General features: G+C 33.0%; 1 long non-coding RNA gene across 1 annotated transcript in view; it reads left to right on the top strand.

Annotated features, from left to right (window-relative positions):
* Nucleotides 1-734: 734 nt before the first annotated feature.
* LOC144341223 (uncharacterized) overlaps nt 735-19,605 on the top strand; it is a 53,711-nt gene continuing 34,840 nt past the window's right edge. The window contains exon 1 of the long non-coding RNA XR_013418097.1: nt 735-890. This is a non-coding gene — a long non-coding RNA (uncharacterized LOC144341223). The remainder of the gene's footprint in view (nt 891-19,605) is intronic.

Genomic DNA, 19,605 nt, shown 5'->3' on the forward strand with positions numbered 1-19,605 from the left:
TTAGAAGTGAATTTATACAACCAACTTTAGTTCAAGGACCTGTAAATCCCACTGCTTAAAATTTTATTCTTGGTCAGAAACACAAACATTATCAATATAAGTTCTTTTGCAGTGGGCAATGAAAGCTTCATGGACAGAAGAACACTGAGTTATCAAAGAATGTATCTTCTCACTCAAATTGGCAGGACAAGAAGCCCATGGACTAATACCTGGGGCTGCATGTCCAGTGGGAAACACACAGTAAATGGAGAAGCATAGATGGGCATCCTCTGCCCCTCCTATAAGTATCTGTATCCTCACCTTACATACTAGACTTTCTGTACCACTGCCCACATAAACAGCACTGGTGGCAGTGTGTGAGAGGGGGTGGGGTGTGGGGTACTTCACATCACTACAAATACCACCTAAGATGCTTCTTCCTCACTTTCCACCAGTTAGACCCAAACTTGTTCAGAATCATTTTCCCTATACAATGATACTGATTACAGGAATATTTATGTCAGGATAAAATTTTTAATCTTCTCTTTAAATGAATTGTTTGGCCAATCTGAGAAGAAATGAGATTCCTGGTCTGCTGAAAACAAAGAAATGAGAGCAGAGGGGGAGGGAATTCTAAATGTCCATACTGTATACACAGTTCCAAAATAGAAAAGGAAAATATAAATATTTCTAGCTAGCAAATGCTCCACATAAAATGTAAATGCCTTCAGACCAACATCTGGTTTAAGTTCAACTGCTTGCTTTATCCGGCTCCCACTAACACAAAAGCAAATCCTGCCAGTCCAAATATGCTGACAACTTAACCAGAACATGCTGCAAGGACATACGTTCTGGAGAGGGAGTTTCTGGATTTGAAGAATTCTAAAACCCAGAAAAGCCTCACTGACTACGTAAGTTAACCATTCCATTTATTCTTTTATATGTAAGTAGAAACACTTGAATACCATTAATTGCACAAAAAGAAAACGTCAAAATGAACAACAGGTAATTTGTCTAGAGAAAACAAATAATATCTGCAAAAAGAAATTTTGGAGGGAAATGGAAGCTCGTCGTTGTTTTTCAGGCATAGTTGATATAGTATTGACTTCATTAAAATATATACTGTCCACTATTGCAATGGAGTCACTAAGGAAATTTGAAATCTTGATGATTATTTTTAGAGAAAAATTCTTACATCCTAAATTATATACAGCCAAAAGCAATAACAATTATCATTATTTGTTTTATTTGCAAGCTCTTCCCCTTTTAAGAGCTTTATCTGATAATGAGAAACCCATCAAATTAGAAAATATACTTTATATCAGGAAAGTGGAAGGCATGTTTTATAGTCTCATTAATTAAGATTTTTTTATTTGCAAATATTGGACTCCTGAATAAAATATGTCAAATGCTTTGAGCCATCAAAGTTTAAACTTATTTCACAAAAATTATATTTATAAAAATACATGATTTTCCAGCTTTTACTGGCCCAGCACATTTAGGTTTCAAAAGCAAAAAAACTGGAAATAATTCAGAAAGAAGTGAAAAATTAACAAATATTATTGTTCTCTTGGATGAATGTGTTTTATCAAACATTATGTAATGTCATATTTCATTTGAAAAATGAATATTGATGCAAGTTTTTGAAGATATGTAATATTAACTTCTTAGAACAGGTCAGTTTTAAGTAACATTAAATGTATGTATGTTATGAGTTGAAGTGTGTCTCCCAAAACTCTTATGTGAAGTTCCTAAGCCCCAGAATTTCAGAATGTGACCTTATTTGGGAATAGGTTCTTTGCAGATGTAATTAGTTAAGATGAGGTCATTATGGTGGGCTGGCTGTAAGCCAATGTGATTGGTATCCTTATACAAAGGGGAAAGTTGGAGACAGACATGCATAGAGGAATGATGATGTGAAGAGATAGGGAGAAGATGGCTGTTTACAAGCCAAGGGGAGAGGGTTGGAACAGATCTTTCCATTAAAACTCAGAAGAAACCAGTCCTACAAATGGCTTAATTTCAAACTTGTAGCTCCCAGAATTGTGAGACAATAAATTTCTGTTATTTAACCTACCCAGTGATAACATCAGCAAACTAATAATATGTGTGCAATAAATTATAAAATATAAAATAGATCGCAATATACATATTATAAATTATGATAAAATATAATGCCTAAATTATTTTTATAATATTTTTAATGCTATCAAAAGCTTTCATGTTCCATCTTCAAATAAACACTTCAAAACATGACCAAATTAATCAAAAATATAATGATGAAATAACCCATTTTATTATCTTATTTATTTATTTTTATTTATTTATATATAACTTTTTGCAATGGCTAGGACCTACAGTAGAATTTTGAGTAGAAGCTGTGAAAGAGGAAATATCTTGTTATCATTCTCATTTGTAAATAGTTCAGATTTGTGGCAGTAATTATGATATTGGCTGAGTGGTTGGTACATATTAGTCATATATTAATTTTATATAAGCGCATATATATGTAAAATGTTGTATTTTTATTAATCTATGAAGATTGAATTTTAAAAGTATACCTTACAGTTTAAGAATCTGCCAGGTTACAGTAGTGTATACTATTAAATTTTATCTCCATAGAGTAGTAGAAATACAATCTTAAATCACGTTCAGGTAGGAACAGAAAAACAAAACTCAACAAAAAATAACTACCATGAACAATATCTATTTTCATGTTTATAAGTACAAAGACATCCATATTTGTATTGCCTCAAAGGTAATGGTCAACTGCTATCAATAGCAATAAAAATAAACTAGGTTTTAATAATCTGCAATATGATAAATATCAACTACTTTTGTTTTTACCATGTTTCTAAGGGTATACTAGACACATTTTAACCAAATAAGTGAAATGTCTTTGATCAAATAAATAATTTTACAGATTTCTTCCCGTGTTCTGGGGTTGATATTTTCCTAACATATTTTTCTGTCTCCATTTTAATATTTTTAATATTATAAAATTGTATAAGTGGAACAGGATGAGCAAAACATGATCTTTGTATCTCCAAATCTTTATTATTTGCTTACATGACTTATTCACAGCACAGATTATTCCAACTATGGCTATAATTATTATTGAATGCATCTCACATTAAATTTTATGAAATTGTTGAAATTAAGCTTATATAAAATTTCTGTCTATCGATTTATCTGCATATCTACATACCCAACTACTTATTATCTATGGTTAGGTTATAAAATGAAGAGGAGAAAAATTAATGTGAATATAGAAAATACAGTAACTTCTTTGCAAAGATTAATCACCCCAGATTAGGTTAATTTTTTAAGTGTGTGTGAGTGTGTGTGTCTCTGTGTGTGTGCCTGCTTGTGATTTTTTCTTGGTCTTTTGGCATAACCTACATTTGTTAAGAAAACCTGATGATAAATTAATTTTAAATTGTTAACAGTTCCCTGAATTTGTATGCCTTGATGTAGGTTTATTAGAAAATGAAGCTATACACCTTCAGTCTTCATTAAAGCAGGAGCTCAATGAAGTATCTCATATTTAAAACTATCTATTTACTAATCATGATCAATTCACATACACAGGTGTCATGGCAGCTTAGAAAACAGGTTTACCTGAGTGATCTTGGATACTCAGGAAAAGTAAATAAAGCTATTTGCTTTTAAAAAAAAAACTTCAGAAACTCAGAGAATACACTTTAGTTTGAAAATATGTTACAGCTGAAAATCTTAAAAGTGTATAGTTGTTCTGATAAATTCAAATTTATTACTTAAAATTCTGGAATACAAAAAATAAAATAAAAATTACATAAATGTAAAAAAACAAAGCAAACAAAGAATCCATCACATATATCCTTACAGTATTTTGGAGTTAAATAACATGACTTCTATATTTCTCTAAATGTATAATTCTAAAAGATGATACTCATAGGATTTGTCTTACTTTTGTACAATGATCCTCATGGTTTTTTTTTTTTTTTTTTTTTTAAGTTTCAGGGTACAATGCAGGATGCACAGATTTGTTACACAGATAAATATGTGGCATGGTGGTTTGCTACCCTCATCAAACCGTCACCTAGGTATTAAGCCCAGCATGCATTAGCTGTTTTTTCTAGTGTTCTCCTTCCTCCCACACCATCCCCTAGTGCCTGTTGTTCTCCTCCCTGTGTCTATGTGTTCTCATTGTTCAACTTCCACTTATAAGTGAGAGCTTGCAGTGTTTGTTTTTTTTTTGTATCTGCATCAGTTTGCTGACATTTTGCATAGATGGTTATATATTAGAGTAGTGTAATTAATGTAATGGAGAAAATCAATGATGCTGTATTATTGTCACAAGAATTGCATTTAAATAATGGAATGTAACTAGGAAATCAAGAGTGAGTATTATATGTCTAGCTTTCTGTTGAAAACCTCTTTGTGATTTGGTTTTGTATTCTTTAAATTTAGGTAATACTGTCATTTCTGTACCTTAAACTACTTCTGATAATCAGCCAAATAATAAATGTGAAATCTTTTCAGGAGTTAATTTCTAGATGTGAGCTATTACGTAGTTTCTAGATGTTTAGTAAGAGAATAGCAGCAACTTGTTCATCATTTTTTCAAGGTTGTACCAAGGACAACAATTCCTAATATCATGAAGACAATTATAATTCTAATTGTCAATAAACACAATAGCCATTATTTGTTATTCTATTGGCTGTCAGACAATTTGCTTTTGCTTTGCAGCTATAATTTCATTTTTTTCACCCTCATGTCAACTGCATTTCATATGTTTTTTTACCATTTCAGTGATTTTACGAATCACAGAAATTAATATACTTTGTTCTAGTTCAAGTTTTTTAATTGTAGCAGCTGAAATGTGAACTCAACTTTCTTTTTTAAACTCAATACTCATCTTTCCATATGCTCACGTGGTAGATTAAACAATTCATTAAAGATAAATTGGCATATTAACTAGGATAGGTCAGATATAAATTTCTAGCATCTCTAGGAATTATAATATAATCAAAACATAGCAGTTAGAAAGACTAGACCATGTATAGAAAAAAAAAAATTTCACTCTGAAAGTTAAATTGTATAAATGAAGAAGTGACATTAAAAATAAAATTATAAAATTAGGCTATTGAATCATTGGGGTTAAGAAAGGAGTGTAATTTAATTCTTTTATTAGTATAATATAAATAAATTAGGAGCTAATATTGAAGTATATATACACATACATACATATTCTGACATAGGATGCCAATTTCTGAATTGAGAAGTGCTTTGATTCTCTTTTTTTCTCCCTCGTGTGTACATTTTTGAGCTACTGTATGGTTTGTATTACTCTAGAGGAAAAATTAGAGAAGCACTGCATTACAGAAAGTTTTCTCAATGTCTTTGATGATAGTTTCATCTAAAAAACAGTTATCGTTCTTGCTCTTTGGGAAACATTTGCCACTATGAATCGTATTCCTCCTGAAAATATCTCCTTCCTTAGATTGCATTTCACTCTATTATCTTTGTCCCCCTTCCTTGCTGAATATTCTTTCTCCATCTGCTTCACTACCTTTCGTGTTCAGTCTCCTTTATGTAGAATGTTTTATTTTTGCTCTTTTCTCTTTCCTTGGAATTTTACTTAGGTATAAGTCCTCTTCTTTAAATTTGATGTAAATGTTTGAAGTCTGTATCTCTAAAAGGAACTTCATATCTGAACGTCTAAATATATGACGAGCATCTCCATGTGAGTGTTCTATTGATAATCCGTGCCCATAAAGTTAAAAAAAAAAATACTCATACATTCATTATTTTCTAGTTTCTTGGTTTTCTTCCTGACATCTCCATTTCCCTCAGTTGCACCACTATTCTTTTAATCACTCTTGCTCACAGTATTTGACTTCATTTTTCCTCTCCTCTCAATCTCTATGAAATGTTAATTATTTTAATTTTAATTCTTTTCACACTTACTACATCCTTGTTCTCCTTTCTCTTTATCACTGTAGTAGATAGGTATGTTTCATTATGCATTGCCCGTGCCCCTGTCTTATTATTTCCTGTAGGATCCAACAAATTGATATTTGCTGTATTCTGCATGATCATTTTTACCCTTGAGTTCCTGTGGATCATATTACTGATCCTTAATGTTCACTGAGTTAAAGAATACCTGAGTTAAAATTATTTGAGAATGTCTCAAGAGATATTTTTTATGTTTTCCTGGATTTTTCACCCTCTGTATGGACTTCTTATTTTTAATAGTTACATCTCAGTTTCTCTTTCAGAGACCAAGGAACCTTATTCAAACTGATGTCCCCAATGCCTCTTGAAAGTATTCTGTATTTTATTTCTGAGTACTTCTTTCTTATGCATCTCACTCTGTTTGGAATCTCTATTTCTCTCATCAGGACTACCTGTCAAAACCCTGCTCACTCTTCAATAATTCCTGCTTCAGGTGCATTTCTTGGCCTCACTCTTTATTTCCATAAAAATAACTCTTTGTGTTTCCAACTTACTATGATTTATGTTTGAGATCATTTGGTTTTAGTATTTTTGTACCATTATGGTGTTTCCATTTTCATTTTCTGTTAATTTATTTTGGTGTACTTATCTCTCCTACATAATGCAACGTGTTAGAATTCAGGTGTTACATCTTGTTCATATGTGCACACTGATGATACATTATGTTGTTGTTTTATGTTGTGGATAATAAAATAATTACTAAATTGAATTGAAATATAACCCTCATGATTTCTAGCAGATTCTTCGTATGGATATCAATTTCAAATAAACGGGCACTATGAAACTAGAATTTTGAATTAGCCTGACTCATGGGATGTAAGGTAACGGTGATTTTATTTTTGTCACTTTTTTTTTAAAGTGTATGCAGTGATAATGACCCTCCTTTGAATGAAAAGTCAACATGCCCTGCGAATTTTCTCCTAACTCTTATTGAATGGATGATTCTATTGCCCCATTAAGTAATAACACATTTCAATTCAGAATGTAAAAGTGTTCTAAAAATCATGTCAATCTTCATTTAGAGAAAAGACACCATTTCTCTCTACCCCAGATGCATTATAAGCCTTTGATAAAGAGGAATTTGCTTGGCTTTTGGTAACTTTTTCCCTCATCACCCCTGTAGCCTATCAGTTGCTTTTTGGGTTCCTTAAAGTCTGGATCCCAATCTGGTTGCATATTTTCTGAGTTTGGGCTGGTGGAGAGTAGGAATTAAAGTGTTGCAGCAACTCTCAGCAAATCCTCTCTTCCCAAATCCTCTCCAATATCTGTATTATAAGCGTTTTTCTTATATCCTCTTTGCAGTCTAGCATTTTTTTAAGTGTTAAATTGTGTTACTAAATATTTACTCACAACTCACCTTTGTTTCATGGCATCACCTCATGCAATACTACAGAAGAAACACCTTTTGCTTTAATGGAAGTCATACTGCCTATCTCACTCTGTAGGCCTCATGAAGATTCATCATTCCTCCAAGTCAATCATGGTGCAGTCTGCGTTACCATAACACCCAAAGCCTAAATGCCTATATGTACTATAATCCTAAAGTACATAAACATATACATGCATGTGTTTATACACACATACACACATGCACACACACATAGATAGAAGGAATGGAGAATCTGGTGATGGAAAGCAATGTTATAAGCATTATGTATTATACTTTATGGTAAATATATGCATATCGTGTGTGTGTGTGTGTGTATACATATATATATATACACACGTCTTTTTTAAAGTTACCAGACCCTCTATTACATCTGCTTTGATCAGTGCCATTGAAGAATACACTATAAACAATGCAGTACACCTCAAAGTTACTATGTGATAAAGTACGTCTAGTGTCCCCACCCAAATCTCCTGTCAAATTGTAATCCCCAGTGTTGGAGGAGGGGCCTAGTGGGAGATGATTGGGTCATGGGAGCAGATATCTCCCTTGCTGTTCTCATAATAGTGAGTGAGTTCTCATGAGATCTGGTTGTTTAAAAGCATGAGGCACCTATCCCCTCACTCTCTCTCTCCTGCTCCGCCATGATAGGGTGTCCTTGCTTTCCCTTTGCCTTCTGACGTGGTAAAACATGATTGCTTCCCCTTTGCCGTCCCCCATGATTGTAAGTTTCCTGAGGCCTCCCAACCATGCCTCTTGCAAAGCCTGCAGAGCTGTGAATCAGTTAAACCTCTTTTTTTCATGAATTATCCAGTCTCGGGTAGTTCTTTATAGCAATGTGAGAACGAACGAGTAGACTATGGTTGTTAGATTCTTCTCTACCCACTCATTATTTTCTCCCACAGAGTTCAAACACAGTTTGGTGGCATTTTCCTTGACATTATTCAAGAACCTAAAATTATTTAGAGGAAGGGTAAATAATAGGACAGAACAGACAGCTTATCTTTATATAATTTTATCATTCTAGTTTGCTACCCAGAAATTTTTCTTGGAGTTAAAATTTCAGTTAATGAAGAGTAAGTGTTATATTATTGCAATGTGAAGACCACTCACTATGGGGATTGTGGAGACCATTTTGTTTGAAAACATTTTGTAATACATATAATGGGACAAAATTTAAGAGGCAATGTAGTATATGTATTAAAGAGCCTGTGGTTTGTAGCAAGAAAACTGGGGTTTTCAAAATTCATTTCCGTAATGTATATTCTTTGTAGCTTGGTCTTGACCAAGATATTTACCTTCTTTAAGATGTAGTATCCTGATTTTTAATAGGGGAATAATAATTTATTGTCCATCTTGAAGATTTATGTTAAAGATTGAATAAAATATTTTATGTAAAATGTTTAAAACTATAATTATTGTTTTTATGTTTTATTTATACTAATTTTTTATGCAGATAAAGTCTAAAAATAGACAGCAAGTAATTTGATTATGAAAACAAAAATTTACAAGAACAAATATGTATCACACACCTTTTCTGTGAAAAATGATTTATGCATTTTCTTAAATCAATTTTCTGAACCAGTTTTTTTGTTGTTGTTGTTACAGATAAGAAAATCACAAACCAAAAAGGTTAGCCTGTCTGTAGTGAATTAGATAATGGGATGTGGCTTGGAATTAAAAATTTATTTTTTTACTTATTCATTGCATTACTCCTTATATAAACTCCAGTCTATCTGTTTTGACTCGAGATTAGTATTGCTGCAATCCATTCCAACATATTGAAATAATGCAAATTCTTTTTAACATAACTTTTTCTTAACTGTTTACACATGAATGTGTATTCGTGTGTATGCATGTGAAGAGGAGAAAAACAGAGAGAGAGAAGGAGAACAAATCTAAATCAGAGCAGGTAGACCAGAGCTAATAGAAATCATGAAATGTACTGGGCACAGGTAGTGTAAGCAAACATGCTAACCATTTTTTGCCTATTATCACATTTAATAGCCCCAGCCCAGGTAAATGTTGAATGACCCACAGAAGGACTAGAACATTCTTAGTGGGTGTAGACAGTGACAAAATAATAAGAAAAATATTTTATAACAAGGTAATATAAACTATACAGCATATTTTATGAAGTGAAAATTACATCATTAAAATCTGTTTAAAACGAATACTCTGGAAGTAATAATTTTCTAAATAGTGGTAAGGCATACAGAGATGAAGAAAAATATTGAAAATATTATTATTTTAGTTTTTTGACATGTTGCCTCTGAAGCGAAGACATGGTAAGCATATAACAAATATACAGACGATAGTGAAGTTGCAGAGTTGAGAGACTGAACCACTGAAAATAGTACCTCTATATTTATTTTGAAATATAATGGTTGTCCAAGAATGAAATTTAAATATAACCTGTGATATAAAAATGGAATGATACAAAACCTACACTTTGAATTATTACTCATTATGTGAACCAATAAAATAGTCTGAACTTCCAGAAATATAATAATATTTTGTTCTATGGTATGGGGATCTCTTTACTGTTTCTATATATCATAAAATTTTCCAAAGTCTGTAAGTGATACTAGAACTTTTCCTGGAGAAATGAAAGGAATAGAGTCAGCATTTTTCTAAGGCTGCTGTATTAACCGGCTTTTGACTTATAATGCGGTGTAACAACAAACTCCTAAATCTCAGTGCCTTACTACAGACAATTCTTACTTTTGCCTACAAGTCTGAGGGCTAGCTGTCGCAACTCCACTCTAACGTGAAGGCTAAATTCAAGTGAACTTAACATGTTATCCATTCTTGGAACACAGTTAAGTAAGCAGTAGATGTAGAACATTATGCTTCTCTTGGAGAAGAGGAATGCAAAGTCATGAATTGAAACACATTTAAAGCCACTACTCAGAGGTAAGATGATCACATATAACCATTTTCATTAGCCAAAGCAGGTCACGTGATCAAACCCAACATCAGGGCAACCTATAGGAGTGGAGATGGACATATTTGCTGAACAATAATGCCATCGGTCACAGCCGGATAGAACTGAAGAATTACCTTGAAAGAAAAGGCAGCTGCAATGTATTGGATATTCAGCTGATATTTCCCAAATTAGTTAAAAACAGGTAAAAGTAGTTTTACTGCCAGTTTTATGCAAAAGATTATGTCTATTCTTCCTCTTGTTCGTGTGGTTTTATTATCTTATTATTTTTAAACACTAATTCCAATTACAGACTTATTGTTGTCCATCACTTCAATTTTTGTTACAGTTACTGTTTTTCTAAAGCAAGTAATTTATACAGCACATTTGATTTCTAAAACTTGCCAAGAATGTATTATCAATATTGCAATAAACATTGCTGAACTTTTAAATAACTTTCACTGGTTAATAGACAGTATTACTGAAGACAAGTTCTGCTTTTTGGAAGCAGTTCAATAATTGACCACCTAATCTTGATCTGGGTTTGGTGAATAAATACAAACAAAATTACTCTGTAAAATCTTATCAAAACACACTGATGCTCTCCCAGGAAATGTACTTTCTTTGCTATAAAACTCTAATTGTGGCAATCTTGTCATGAATCAGTCTTTCTGATTATTTTGTATTTATTTGGTTACGCAATTATTCTTTTGCTATTAGATAAAATTGGACAATATCATGTGTATTCATGGACACAATTACATTTTGAGTAGCCATTTTAAGTATTTGGGAAAAAATATGCGACTAGAATCTGTGATTAACAGGGTAAATTGGTGAATTTTTAGAAAACAAAAATATGTTTTTTCTTTTTCACATTTTGTACCTGTCCATATTATATAGCATTTATTAACAAATGCAATAGCTGAAAGGAACCTAAAAGAACATTTAGCTCGGAGGTCGGTAATATTTTCTCTGAAGAGCAGACAGTAATTATTTAAAGCTTACACCATGTGATCTCTACTTCAAATACTCAACTGTGCATTTGTAAACACAGCAATAAATTGTATGTAAATGAGAGAGTGTTACAGTAAAACTTTTTTCCACAAAAATAGATTGTGGCCTCATTTGTCGAATGACCCCTAGTTTGTTGAGCCCTGATCTTGTCTGACATTATTTATTTATCAGATAAAAAAACTGAGACTTAAAAAATTTAAAATTATTATGCCAAAATTGTTTATGCAAATTCTGCAATTTGGTGAAGATTACAAATCCAGTTGATATCAAATATGGGTCTAGAACCCAGTATTGCTCAGTCCTGATTGAGAATTCACAAATCTATGCTTTCATGAATTCCCAAGGGAATTCAGGCCTTGTTTGGTTGAACGTAGATACTATTTGAAATCGTGATGCATGATAAAACATTTATAACATCTCACTGGTTGAAGTTAATTGTTTTAAATGTAAGTATACACTTTGACTAACCTTGGCTGTGGATTATTTTAATTTGACTGATAAAATGAAGCCTTAAGCTACAAGATAAATTATTTTTACCCAAGGTTTTTGGAAAGCAATGACTGAGAAAAATACATGGTTTACAAATGATCTTATTAAGTTTTAGAAAAGTGCAAGTCTTTCAAGATATTTGGTATTTACTGAAGGAGTAGCTTCTCATCGGTACATATTTCTAATGACCAGTTATCTTTGTTAGCCCATATATTAATTCGTGTGCTTGTATTTAACAATATCAAACAACATTTTCAAGCAATTTCATATTTAAAAGTCTCATACTTTCAAAAGTCTCATACTTTTAAATTCAGATAGTAGCACATTAAAAGCATAATGTATACTTCTTTCATTGTTAATTAAAATAATAGGAAAAATTATTATTATTATTTTATTTTATTTTATTTTATTGAGACAGAGTCTCACTTTGTCGCCCAGGCTGGAGTGCAGTGGCGCAGTCTCGGCTCACTGCATTATCTGCCTGCCGGGTTCAAGGGGTTCCCCTGTCTCTGCCTCCCGAGTAGCTGGGACTACAGGTGCACACCACCACACCAGGCTGATTTTTTGTATTTTAGTAGAGATGGGATTTCACCATGTTGACCAGGATGTTCTCAAACTCCTGACCTCGTGATCCGTCCACCTGGGCCTCCCAAAGTGCTGGGATGACAGGCATGAGCCACTGCGCCTGGCCAGGAAAAACTTATTTAAGAATTTATAGTATTTTCTACTTTTCACAGCTACTTTTACTATTCAAGCTTTTAAAATAAATATGCTTAAATCTTAAAAACCAAAGCAAAAAGCAAGGCCACAAAAATAAATTTTATTTTTCCATTTGTTTTCTGTTGGAGTATATTTTATGAATTTTTATATGGAATTTGGTTAAGATGTATTTTTCAGTGTATCCTACTGAGACATTTACATCAACCTGCTATATTTCAATTTTCCCCAATATGTGAAGAAAAACAGATACTGAATATGGATTCAGATTTCGAAACTATAAGAACAATTTGTATTAACAGTTACTGTTCAAATATACCAAAAAGACACTTTTGTGACATGTAAAAAAAGTTACTGTCATGGTTCACAGGACTTAATTGAAACCCTGTGCATTGGTTACTTTCTCAAGATTAAGGTCAATATAGTCATCATTCAAAAAAAAAATGACCAGTAAATTATATTTATCGGCATATTTAACTAGTAAATCTAAATAAAGTAAAATCAGGTTATTTCCAGTGGTGCATTATTAAATTTGCAAATTTTTGTAAGCTTTACTTTTATTTCATAAGAATACTAAATGGATCTACTCTACATACACAATAGTTTAAAATTTTGGGTATTTGAAGAATATAATTTTAATATTTTGAATGCATTGATTAAAAGACAAATATTGTATTATGAAAAATAGTTTAAAAACTTTTGAATGCTGAATGCTGTCATTAAGACAACTGATGTTGACTTAAAATGAGCAAAATCTAAATGTTACATGATTGAAAAGTGTAGATACATATCACCCTAGTTACATGATTAAAATGACTCCATACAAAATTCAAGTGCCTTATTGCCATATTAATGCTATTTATTTACTTGGGTTTATTTTTGAGCATTATTTTAAAATTTTTACATCAGGCAAAAATGTGCAGTTAGCAAACAATAAGTTAGACAATGATAATTCATTTTCACTATTTTTGCAGTATTCAGTTAAGAAAGTTAACGTAAATCTATAAAAACTTGCATAAGCCTAAGTCAGGGTTAGTCCAACAATTAAGTTTTTAAATTAAAAAAGCTCTTTTCTCATATCACACATAAAAATTCATTCTGGTGGATTATAATCTTTCATGTGAAAAGGAAAACAATATAATATTTATAGGATAGCACAATAAAACATCTTTATAACCTTGCAGTGTGTAAATACTTTTTAAGCAAGACACAAAAGCACATCATACATTTTACTGCAGTAAAATTAAGAATATATCTTCATTAAAAGTCAAGTAAAGATTGTGGAAAGAAAACCTGCATGGAAAACCTATTTGTAACGCATACATCAGACAAGGCATTGGTATCTTTAACAGAAAAATAATTCCTTAAAATTTTTAAGAAACTCAAGAAGAAAAAGAGTGAAATAATTGACCAAGGACTTCAAAATCTTTTTGACAGACACAAAAGTGCAACACGAACAGGCAATGTAATGCAAGACACCAATCCAAATGGGCAAAAATCAAATATTACAAAAATGGACAATGGGAAGTGTTGGTGAATGTGTTGAACAACAAGAATGCTTGTAAGCCACTGATAAAAGTCTACGTTTGTTTATCAGTTTGGCATTACCTAATAAGATCTGAACACTTTACTAACTAGCACTGCCACCTCTGAGTATGTGGCAGTTCTTTCATATTGTACCTGATACATGTAAACAAATGTTCAGATAGCCTTGTTTGTAATAGCTGACAATTAGAAATCATAAAATGTCCATAAATAGTGCAGATGAACAAATTATTGTATACTCGCCTGATGGAATACTATATAGGTATGCAAATTAATTAGTTAGAATACAAAGAAAAAAATCACAGCTCAAAATTAGCACCAAAATGTAGAACCAAGGAGTCAGACACAAAACATGTTCAACATTATTTTATTCATATCAAGTTTAAAAACTAGCAAAAGTAAATTATAATTTTAGGAGTATATACTTAAATGGAAATACTACAGAGAAAAAGCAAGCAACTGATTGCTGTAAAAGACAACATAAAAAAAAAGTTACACCTCCGTAGCAGATACACAACAGTGGAAAAGACGTTAAAGAGAGTTTTTTCTTGGCAGTGAGAATATTCTATTTATTGACCTGAGTGTTATTTACACAGGTATTTATAATCACTTTTTAATCCTTTACTTTCTTTTTTACAATAATTTTCTTTATCAGAATACTTAAAAGTTTTAAAATATATTGTGTATTGTTTACTAAAAACAGTTTTAAACTTCAAAATATGTTTTAACAAAATATAATATTTGGTCTCAGATATGGTATAGAAATATTCCTGTGTGTTTTAACAGATGAATATAACACATTTTACATATAATTTGAATATTATATGGTTTATATGCTACATGTCAAATGATATAAACTAATTAAATATTATTTTTAAAAATAATATATTTATAACCCTGGTGTGGTAAAACACAACTTTTATAAAGCTGATTATATCTCTAGAGGTTATTTATTTAAAAATTAATCAAATGCCCTGTATAAGCTAAGTATGATTTTAAGTCCTGGGGTTTACACAGTTAACAAAACATTTTACAGCACTTCTGTCGACATGAAGATAATGTACTGGTGATGGGAAACAAAAATAATAACGGAGTAAGTAAGACATTTTAGGTAGTAATAAGAGATACGGGAAAAAGTAAGCAGGAAATAGGATAAATGTCCTGGGCATGTTTTATGCAACATCAAATAGACTATCTACAAAGCCTAAAAAGGCAAATCTTGGATCAAGACTTAAGGGAGGTAGGAGAATCAATACTCATATCTGGAGGATGAGAGACCCTGAGACAGTAGCTTGCTTAACACGTTTGAGGAAGCACAGTTAGGCCAGTGTGTGGCTAGAGGGAGGAAATAGATGTGGTTCCGGAGGCAATGAGGAGGGGGAAGACATCTTAGAGGGCTCCATAGGATATCCTCAGAATTTAGCTTTTACTTTGACCGACACGGGAAGCCTTTGAAAGTGTTTAAATGAAGATGTGTTATAATAAAACAGAGCCATTTTGACAAGTGTGCTGTGAATAGATTTTACAAGCAGAGGGTGGGGAAAAACAAACCAAACAAAAAAACGGACCAGTTAAAAGGCTATCAAAATAACCTGTGCAAGAGATACCAGTGTTGTATAGCAGAATGGAAGGAGTGAAGGTATTCAGATGTGGCCTAGCATTCTGTTAAGACAGAAGGTTAAGAGATTGAAATAATGATTTAGGGTCGCCAGCCAGGAGACAGAATGCAAGCATCAAATAAGTGAGTAGAGAGGGAACACAGAAAAGACTGCCACTGGCAAATTCCAAAATTAAGAGGTCATGGAGGCATCTGGGAACCATTAAAAGAGATGGAACACGATTAAGGAAGAACAGGTAAGCATGCTGTCTAGAGTAATTAAAAAACACTTTCAATTTTTTTTGGTTGTCCAAATAAGGTTAAAACCAAGAATGATCCTCTAAATCTGGAATGTGGCAGTCATTGGTGATCTTGAGGGGGGCAGTTCTGTTGGGGAAGGGTGTGAAAATATCATTGCCACAGATTCAAGAGAATGCAAGCAGATGAACTGGAGACAGTAGAAATGGACTATCCTTTCTTTGAGCGAAGCGTTAAAATCAAGGAGAGATTTGGGAACAGTAAAAGAAAAGTGAAGAGCCATATAGGAGTTGCTTTGGTTTGCTTTTTTGTGTGTTGTTTAGATGGGAAACTACCATGCAGAAGAAAAAATTTAAAAAGAAGAGGATAGGCTGGGCATAGTAGCTCACACCTGTAATCCCAGCACTTTGGGAGGCTGAGGTGGGGTCAGGAGGTCAGGAGTTCGAAACCAGCCTGGCCAACATGGTGAAACCCCATCTCTGCAGGCTCCTGTAACCCCAGCTACTCAGGAGACTGAGGCAGGAGAATCACTTGAACCTGGGGCAGTGAGTGGAGATCGTGCCATTGCACTCCAGCCTGGGAGACAAGAGCGAAACTCCGTCTCAAAAAAGAGAGAGAGAGAGGATATAAACGAGGAGAGTTAGGAAAGATTTCTGAGTAGCAAAGGGAGGTGGCTTCAAGTGCACATTTAGATTTAGATATGTATCTACCTAATTATAGTATTAAAACTATTCCTACACAATTAAGCTTGTTTGATAACCTTGTTAATTTGTACTTCAAGAGACTGCTCTTTTTTTCTTTCATTTTTTCTACTTTTATTTAGGGTTCAGGGGATACAGATGAAGATTTGTTACATGGCTGAATTGTGCATCCCTGAGGCTTGGTATATGATTGATCCTATCGCCAAGATAGTGAGCATAGTACCTGATAGGTAGCCTTTTAACCCCCACCTCCCGCCCACTCTCTGTACTTAGATAAGAAAAATAAAGCTCTTTTTTTCTTATCTAAGTACAATAGACTCATTTAAAATAATAAGAGAAAAGTAAAATGTACAGACACAGATGCAGGAATTCTAGTAAATAAGATTAATATAGTGAAAAAGCTTGTATAGGATGTGGTCTGCTTAATTTTTTTTTCAATAATATAGGGAGCAAGATCAAAGCTGAGAATAAGGAGGGTGAAGGGGGTTTGAGGACGGAGGATAAAATGTGAGTCAGTGGTTGAGGAGCATGGAAGAGTAAATAGGCTAGGGCGATATAGGACCATGTGGACCAGCATAGAGACCCTTCTGAGTCGAGTGATAAATGAGAAAAGTCAGTATAATGGGAAGGTCACGGGAGGCTCTGTTCACCTGTGTAGGGCAGACTCCTAGTATTAGAGAGTTTGATAACACAGGCCCGTGGTTCAACAAAAAAAGTACAAAAAATAATAAAAGGGCAAAAAGTTGAGAAAAAAAGGGAGATTATAATTGTGATTCATAGAAGTTAAGCTTGGAATGGAGAGAAGTGAAGATATGAAATGGTTAAGGCACATAAAGATATCATGGGATCAATGGATTGTGGGTCCTTCTGTTGTCAAAGGTTTAAAAAGATAGGCTAAACAGTAAGAATTAGAGAGAATAGTTAGTCTTTGCCAGAGCTTGTTTATTTTGAAGTCACAATTTTTCAATTTGACCAGAGACAAACAGACAAATAAAATTTTAAAGTACAAATAAAATGATTTTTATATGAAGAAAATGTTGAAAAACAGTAAGAGATAGACTAGCTAGACAGGAAGATAGATCAAAATGAGCTAAATAACAGAATTCTACAATCCTCATTATAATTTTATTGAATCTCCAAATTTCAAAGAACAGTAACAGCCATATAGGTTGTTTCAGCCCAGCCTCTATGCCATGGGTCTGTGAAAGGCCAGACGCCTGCCAAATGATGAGGCAGTTGCCAATTTGATTCTGAAGCTGTAGAAATAGAACTGGATTCCGATAAAGGAATTATATTCTCATTTTCACTGAGCCTCTACGATGCCCTCTCCAATAAATAGTCTGTGATAGCAATAGACACAGTAGTCTGTGAAAGAAGAGACCTGTAGTGGAGGGCATCAGAATGCAGACGATGAAAAAGATTCAACTAGAACACATTTAAGCACTGCATTATTGATGGCTTTTGGCAAGGAAAGTTAAAGTGTGATTGTGTTGCCATTTAAAACTCTGGGTTTCAGATGTAAGGCAAAAGTGAACAATCCTGGTTTACAAGGAGATTAAACATTCTATGCTTCACTTGAGAAATAAAGGAATTGGATGTTTGATTTTGACAGATGATGAAAATAAAAATGTATTTTTTTTTTAAATTAGTAGTTGAGTCGGTTAAGTTTTTCTATTCCTATTTAAAATACTCATTAAAAGTGATTTGACAGATCCAGGGACAAATTTGTGATATTAAAATAAATGTTATAATACAGTATATTTTAGAAAACAACATCTAAGCCAATATTTGGCTTTCTAACCTTGTGAAAAGAGCAAAATCATAAAACAAGACATAATTTCTACTTTATGAACATTAAGATTCCAATTCTTACTCATAACACTAGAACTGTTAGTTCCCAAGGTAGGTAGGTTACTGTCAATTGGCATCATTGTTGCTGTTGTCAGGAGGACAATTACTGTAATAAAAATTTTTACTATGATGGTGAATATTTTTCTTTTGAAATAATATGTCATGAGAAGATACTATTTCAATTTGCTACCCTCAGCCTTAGGGAAAAATGAAATCTCACGTTATAGTATGAAAATGCTTTCCAAGCATTGTCTTTGATATAAACATCCCTATGTTTCAGAGCAGAGTCTTTGATCTATTTGGACACAGTGAATTGACTACAAGTGAGAATTTTGGTTTCTAACACATTCATTATACTCTTAGGTGGCATTATAACTTAGGAAGCTCTAGATTTAGCAGACTTGGCTTCAAATTGGATTTTACCTCAAACTACCCATGTGCATAAAATCAGTGCTTGCTCTCAACCTCATCACCTCTCCCTTCTTCACATAGGAGAATCAATCCCCAGTGTCCTTGTTGTTGAGCAGGGCCATGTGAGGATGAGCTAGGAAGAGAATGCTTGTTGTTTTCAGTATAAGTCACTTAATTGCTGATGGCATCTCCTGTCTATCTTTTTGTCTTTGTTGTCACCATGCTGGAAGAGATCCAAGGTTAAGATGCATGAGGAGTAGATGGAAAAGAATTGTCAAAATATGCCCCCCAGATTGGCAGAAGATATTGCATAAGTGAAAATTAAAATTGCTGTTAATCCACCAGAAACGTGGGCTTGTTACCTAGACCAGCTCTCACTATCTATGTGACTTGAGGCAGCCATTTAACCTCCCTCAGTAGTACTTTTCCCTTCCGTAAATAAAAAACTATGAAACACAGATATGTGAAATGTAAGCAGTTTTGTTTTATTTGATTTTTCTGCTCATTGAAAGGATTAGATGACGTATGGAAAGACAACTGATGTGGAGTTTATTTATTTGAAGACAACCAATGTGGAGCTTAGTCTCTTAAGATTTACCACGTATCCTACCGAAATAAAATCAATGAAATTCCATATTTAATATTTAATAGTAAAGTTTTTAATTAATTAGTTCCTTTTGGTTATGAAGATAAATATTTGACCTTAATAAGGAACCTTATGTTCTTATAT

This window comes from Macaca mulatta, chromosome 6 (genome assembly GCF_049350105.2).
Source record: "Macaca mulatta isolate MMU2019108-1 chromosome 6, T2T-MMU8v2.0, whole genome shotgun sequence".
NCBI lineage: Eukaryota > Metazoa > Chordata > Mammalia > Primates > Cercopithecidae > Macaca > Macaca mulatta.